The sequence below is a fragment of the Eubalaena glacialis genome, chromosome 5 (assembly GCF_028564815.1).
Source record: "Eubalaena glacialis isolate mEubGla1 chromosome 5, mEubGla1.1.hap2.+ XY, whole genome shotgun sequence".
Classification (NCBI taxonomy): domain Eukaryota; kingdom Metazoa; phylum Chordata; class Mammalia; order Artiodactyla; family Balaenidae; genus Eubalaena; species Eubalaena glacialis.
In genome coordinates, this window is record NC_083720.1 from 4810907 (window position 1) to 4816899 (window position 5993).

Genomic DNA, 5993 nt, shown 5'->3' on the forward strand with positions numbered 1-5993 from the left:
TTTTTTGGAAAAGAAGAAAATTGACAGACTGTTAGCTAGAATAACTAAGAAAAAGATAGAATATATATATGTGTATATCTATACACACACATATATATAGGCAATACAATAATGCTACAGAAATACAAAGGACAATAAGAGACTACTAACTGTTAACAATCATATGCAAACAACTTGGATTACCTAGAAAAAAATGGACAAACTCCTAGAAAAAAACAACCTACTAAGATTAAATAGTTAAGAAATAGAACACCTGAACAGACCAGTAATGAGTAAAGACAATGAAATACTATTGAAAAACCTCTCAATAAATAAAATCCCAGGACCAGATGGTTTTATTGGTGAGTTATACCAAATATTTAAAGAGAAATTAAAGCCAAGAATTCTCAAATACTTCCAAAAATTTAAAGAGGAGGGAACACTTTCAAACCATCTTATGAGGCATTATCCCAATATCAAAACCAGACAAGGGCTCTAGGAGAAAAGTACAGATCAATATCCCTGAAAAAACATAGATGAAATATACTCAAAATACTGGCAAACTAAATTCGATAGCACATTAAAACAATCATTCACCATGATGAAGTGGGATTTATGCCCGGATGCAAGGATGGGTGAACGTATGCAAATCAATAAATGTGATACATCACATTAAGAGAATAAAGGGAAAACATGATCATATTAATAGATACAGAAAAATTATTTGATAAAATCTAACTTCCTTTCATGATAAAGACTGTCAAGAAATGATTGATAGTTGCAGAAGGAATTACCTCAACAAATTAAAAGTCATATGACAAGCCCAAAGCTAACAGTATGTTGAATTATGAATCCCGAAAGCGTTTCTTCTAAGTTTCGGACCAAGACAAGGTTACCTATACTTGCCTCTTCTATTCAACATAGTATTGGGAACTTCCCTGGTGGCGCAGTGGTTAAGAATCCGCCTGCCAAGGCAGGGGACACGGGTTCGAGCCCTGGTCCGGGAAGATCCCACATGCCGCGGAGCAACTAAGCCCGTGCGCCACAACTATTGAGCCTGTGCTCTACAGCCCACGAGCCACAACTACTGAGCCCACGAGCCACAACTACTGAAGCCCGTGCACATGGAGCCCATGCTCCACAATAAGAGAAGCCACTGCAAGAAAAAGCCTGCGCACTGAAACAAAGAGTAGGCCCCGCTCGCCGCAACTAGAGAAAGCCCACACGCAGCAACGAAGACCCAACGCAGCCAAAAAGAAAGAAAGAAAAGAAAAAGAAAAACATAGTACTGGAATTCCTAACCAGAGCAAGTAGGCAAGAAAAATAAATAAAATAAATCCAAATCATAAAGGTAAAGCTAAATTTTTTCTGTTCACAGATAACATGTTTTTATATCTACAAAACCCTAAATGTGCCACCTCCAAAAAACTGTTTGAACCAATAAATAAATAGAATAAGTTGCAGGATACAAAATCAACATACAAAAATCATTTGGTATTCTATACACTAACAACAGAAACTATTAGAAAAGGTTAAAAAAGTCCCATTTACAATAGCACCGAAAAGAATAAAATACTTAGGAATGCAGTTAACCAAGAATGTGAAAGAGCCATACACTGAAAACTATGAAATACTGACGAAAGAATTTGAAAAATACGCAAATAAATGGAAAGATCGCCCATGTTATAGGATTGAATAAATTAATATTGTTTAAATGTCCATACTACCCAAAGCAATCTACAGATTTAAAGCAATCCATCTCAAAATGCCAAAGGCATTTTCCCCAGAAAATAGAAAAAGAAATCCTAAAATTCATATGGAACCATATAAAAGACTCAAAATATTCAAAGCAATCTTTTTTTTTAAATGAAATTTGAAATGGTTTTTTTATTTTTTAATTTTATTTATTTATTTATTTATGGCTGTGCTGGGTCTTTGCTTCTGTGCGAGGGCTTTCTCCAGTTGCGGCAAGCGGAGGCCACTCTTCATCGCGGTGCGCGGGCCTCTCACTATCGCGGCCTCTCTTGTTGCGGAGCACAGGCTCCAGACGCACAGACTCAGTACTTGTGGCTCACGGGCCTAGTTGCTCCGCGGCATGTGGGATCTTCCCAGACCAGGGCTCGAACCCGTGTCCCCTGCATTGGCAGGCGGATTCCCAACCACTGTGCCACCAGGGAAGCCCCTCAAAGCAATCTTGAGCACAAAGAACAAAGCTGAAGGCATCATGCTTCATAATTTCAAACTATACTACAATGCATAGCAATCAAAGCAGTAGGGTAGTAATATAAAAACAGACATTTAGAAAAACAGAACGAAATATAGACCTCAGAAATAAATCCACATATTTACAATCAATTGATCTTTGACAAAAGTTCCGGGAATATACAATGAGGAAAGGATCCTCTCTTCAGTAAATTAGTAGGAAACTGAATATTCACAAGCATAAGGAAGAAATTAGACCCGTATCTCACATTATATACAAAAATTAATTCAAAGTGGTTTAGAGAATTAAATATAAGATCCGAAACTGTACAATTACTAGAAGAAGATATAGGAGGGAAAAAACTTCTTTTTAAAAAAAAATTTTTTTTGATGTGGACCATTTTTTAAAGTCTTTGTTGAATTTGTTACAATATTGCTTCCGTGTTATGTTTTGGTTTTTTGACCATGAGGCATGTGGGATCTTAGTTCCCCAACCAGGGATCGAACCTGCACCCCCTGCATTGGAAGGCAAAGTCTTAACCACTGGACCACGACGGAAGTCCCAAAACTTCTTGACAGTGGTATGAGCAATGTATTTTTGAATATGACCCCAAAGGCACAGGTAACAAAAGCAAACAAAATTGAAAAATAGATTGCATTAAACTATAAAGGTGTGAACATCAAAGGAAACAATTTACAGAGAGAAGAGTGGACCTACAAAATGGGAAGAAATATTTGAAAAACATATCTAATATATAAAAAATATAATATGCTCAAACAACTGAGTAGAAAAAACACAACACATAACCCGATTTCTTTTCAGTGACACTTTTCCTTGCTTCAATATTTTTTGTCTTCTGCTTTTGGAACAAGCTCTTGATTACAAAATATCACACTGCAGTCAAAAATACCTGCCACTGGCACAGGATGGAGAAGCCCGCAAGTAAGGACAGCAGCAGGCGGCAAGAGGTGGAAAGTGATTGAAGCTGTGGTTACAAATGTTCACAGGAAGCTAAAACTATCCAACAGGTTGTGCCCTAACATTAGCACAGGTTAGACTTCGTCACTACCTTGCGGGTTGGCCTCAGTGTATTTGGGTTCAGATTCTACATGGCAATACAATTTCTTCCAGTTAAGAGTTCTTGGCTTGCACCGATCACAGGGTCGCCAGACGGCACCGGACCAGTCTACTAGTTTTTCAAAACACTGCTGTAGACCTGATAGATGTACTGGGGGACTTCAGGAGCTCTACACTTCAGTGACAGTGTGTAACTGAGGTTTCCTGGCTGGCTTTGGAGCTGGGCCAAAATCCAAATGTCATAAGTGAGCTTCAGGGATGGGTGCAGAATGTCCTGCCCTTCCACATTCCTCCTGGCAATAGTATCAACGTGGCTGTTTTGCAACTTGCTGGAAACAGTGTCAGCGTTTAAATGACTTTCCTTAATCTGAAACTGAAGTTCATTTTCATTGGGAATAGCTTTCCATGTTGCAAGGAAAACCTGGTGCTTCATTCTGCCATCTTCTACAAAAAAGCACATTGAGTGGAATGAGGCAGCTGAAGTAGAAGACATCACTATTGTTTTTCACAGCCACCTGCAGGTTGTTCAGAGGTTCTGTCTTCATGACTGGGCCCAAGGTGTGGAGAGGCAGGGAGACATCAATGCTCTGGTTTGGCATCAGTGGTGTATGGATGGCCAGAGGAGTGCTGGGGATGACACTAAAGCTATTCTTGTTAAACTGAATTGCAAAGTCATGTGCTGCAGAGCTTTGCTCGTGAAGTTCATTTCCATATAGATGTGCCCTTGGTGGTGAGTAAATGTACCCGAAATCTCCAAGACTTTAGTCTTTACTGCAGACAGCCAGACAGCTTTAGGAGCCACATACCAACCTGGCGCTATGCCTATCCCACGGAGAGTTCAAATTGGTCATTTAGACCACTGCTGACCAAAGCAGGAGTAGCTGAAGGAGCAAATGTTGCAGGCATTAATGATGGGATGAAGGACTGTCCCACAAGACTCTCTAGCCCTCCCCCCAAGAGATCCATCTTTTTGAATTATAGTTTTGTCTGGGTATATGCTCAGGAGTGGGATTGCTGGATCATATGGCAATTCTATTTTTAGTTTTTTTTTACGGAGAAACCTCCATACTGTTCTCCATAGTGGCGGCACACATTCCCACCAACAGCGTAGGAGGGTTCCCTTTTTGCCACACCCTCACCAGCATTTATTATTTGTAGACTTCTTAATGATGGCCATTCTGATCGGTTTAAGGGGATACCTCACTGAAGTTTTTATTTGCATTTCTCTAATAATTAGCGATGGTGAGCATCTTTTTATGTACCTATTGTCTATCTGTATGTCTTCTTTGGAGAAATGTCTCTTTAGCTCTTCTGCCCATATTTTGATTGGGTTGTTTTTCTTGTGATTGAGTTGTATGAACTGATTGTATATTTTGGAAATTAAACCCCTATCAGTTGCATCATTTGCGAATAATTTCTCGCATTCCGTAGGTTGTCTTTTCATTTTGTTTATGGTTTCCTTTGCTGTGCAAAAGCTTATAAGTTTGAATAGGTCCCATTTGTTTAGTTTTGCTTTTATTTCTATTGCCTTGGGGGACTGACCTAAGAAAACATTGGTATGATTTATGTCAGAGAATGTTTTGCCTATGTTCTCTTCTACAAGTTTTATGGCGTCGTGTGTCATATTTAAGTCTTTAAGCCATTTTGAGTTTATTTTTGTGTATGGTAAGAGGGTGTGTTGTAACTTCGATGATTTACCTGTGGCTGTCCAACTCTCTCAACACCACTTACTGAAGAGACTGTCTTTTCTCCATTGTATATTCTTGCCTCCTTTGTTGAAGATTAATTGACCGAAGGTGTGTGGGTTTATTTCTGGGCTCTCTATTCTGTTTCATCAATCCATATGTCTGTTTTTGTGCCAATACCACGCTGTTTTTTTTAAAATTAATTTTTATTGGAGTATAGTTGCTTTACAATGTTGTGTTAGTTTCTACTGTACAGCAAAATGAATCAGCTATATGTATACATATATCCCCTCTTTTTTGGATTTCCTTCCCATTTAGGCCACACAGTGCATTGAGTAGAGTTCCCTGTGCTATACAGCAGGTTCTCATTAGTTATCTATTTTATACATATTAGTGTATATATCAATCCCAGTCTCCCAATTCATCCCACCCCCTCTTCCCCCCTTGGTGTCCATACATTTGTTCTTTACATCTGTGTCTCTATTCTGCTTTGTAAATAAGATCATCTATAACATTCTTCTAGATTCCACATATATATGTTAATGTACAATATTTGTTTTTCTCTTTCTGACTTACTTCACTCTGTATGACACTTTCTAGGTCCATCCACGTCTCTACAAATGACCCAATTTCGTCCCTTTTTATGGCTGATTAATATTCCATTGTGTATATGTACCACATCTTCTTTATCCATTCATCTGTTGATGGACATTTACGTTGCTTCCATGTCCTGGCTATTGTAGATAGTGCTGCTGTGAACATTGGGGTGCATGTGTCTTTTTGAACTATGGTTTTCTCTGGGTATATACCCAGTAGTGGGATTGCTGGGTCATATGAATACCACACTGTTTTGATTACTGTAGCTTTGTAGTATTGTTTGAAGTTTGGAAGGGTTATGCCTGCTGCTTTGTTCTTTTTCCTCAGGATTGCTTTGGCAATTCTGGGTCATTTATGGTTCCATATAAATCTTAGGATTATTTGTTCTATTTCTGTGAAAAATGTCATGGGTAATTTGATAAGGATGGCATTAAATCTGTAGATTGCTTTGG

General features: G+C 38.6%; 1 pseudogene; it reads right to left on the reverse strand.

The window, feature by feature from the left end:
- Positions 1–3371: 3371 nt before the first annotated feature.
- Positions 3372–4165, reverse strand: LOC133091726 (AP-2 complex subunit beta-like; annotated as a pseudogene).
- Between the last annotated feature and the right edge of the window lie 1828 nt (positions 4166–5993).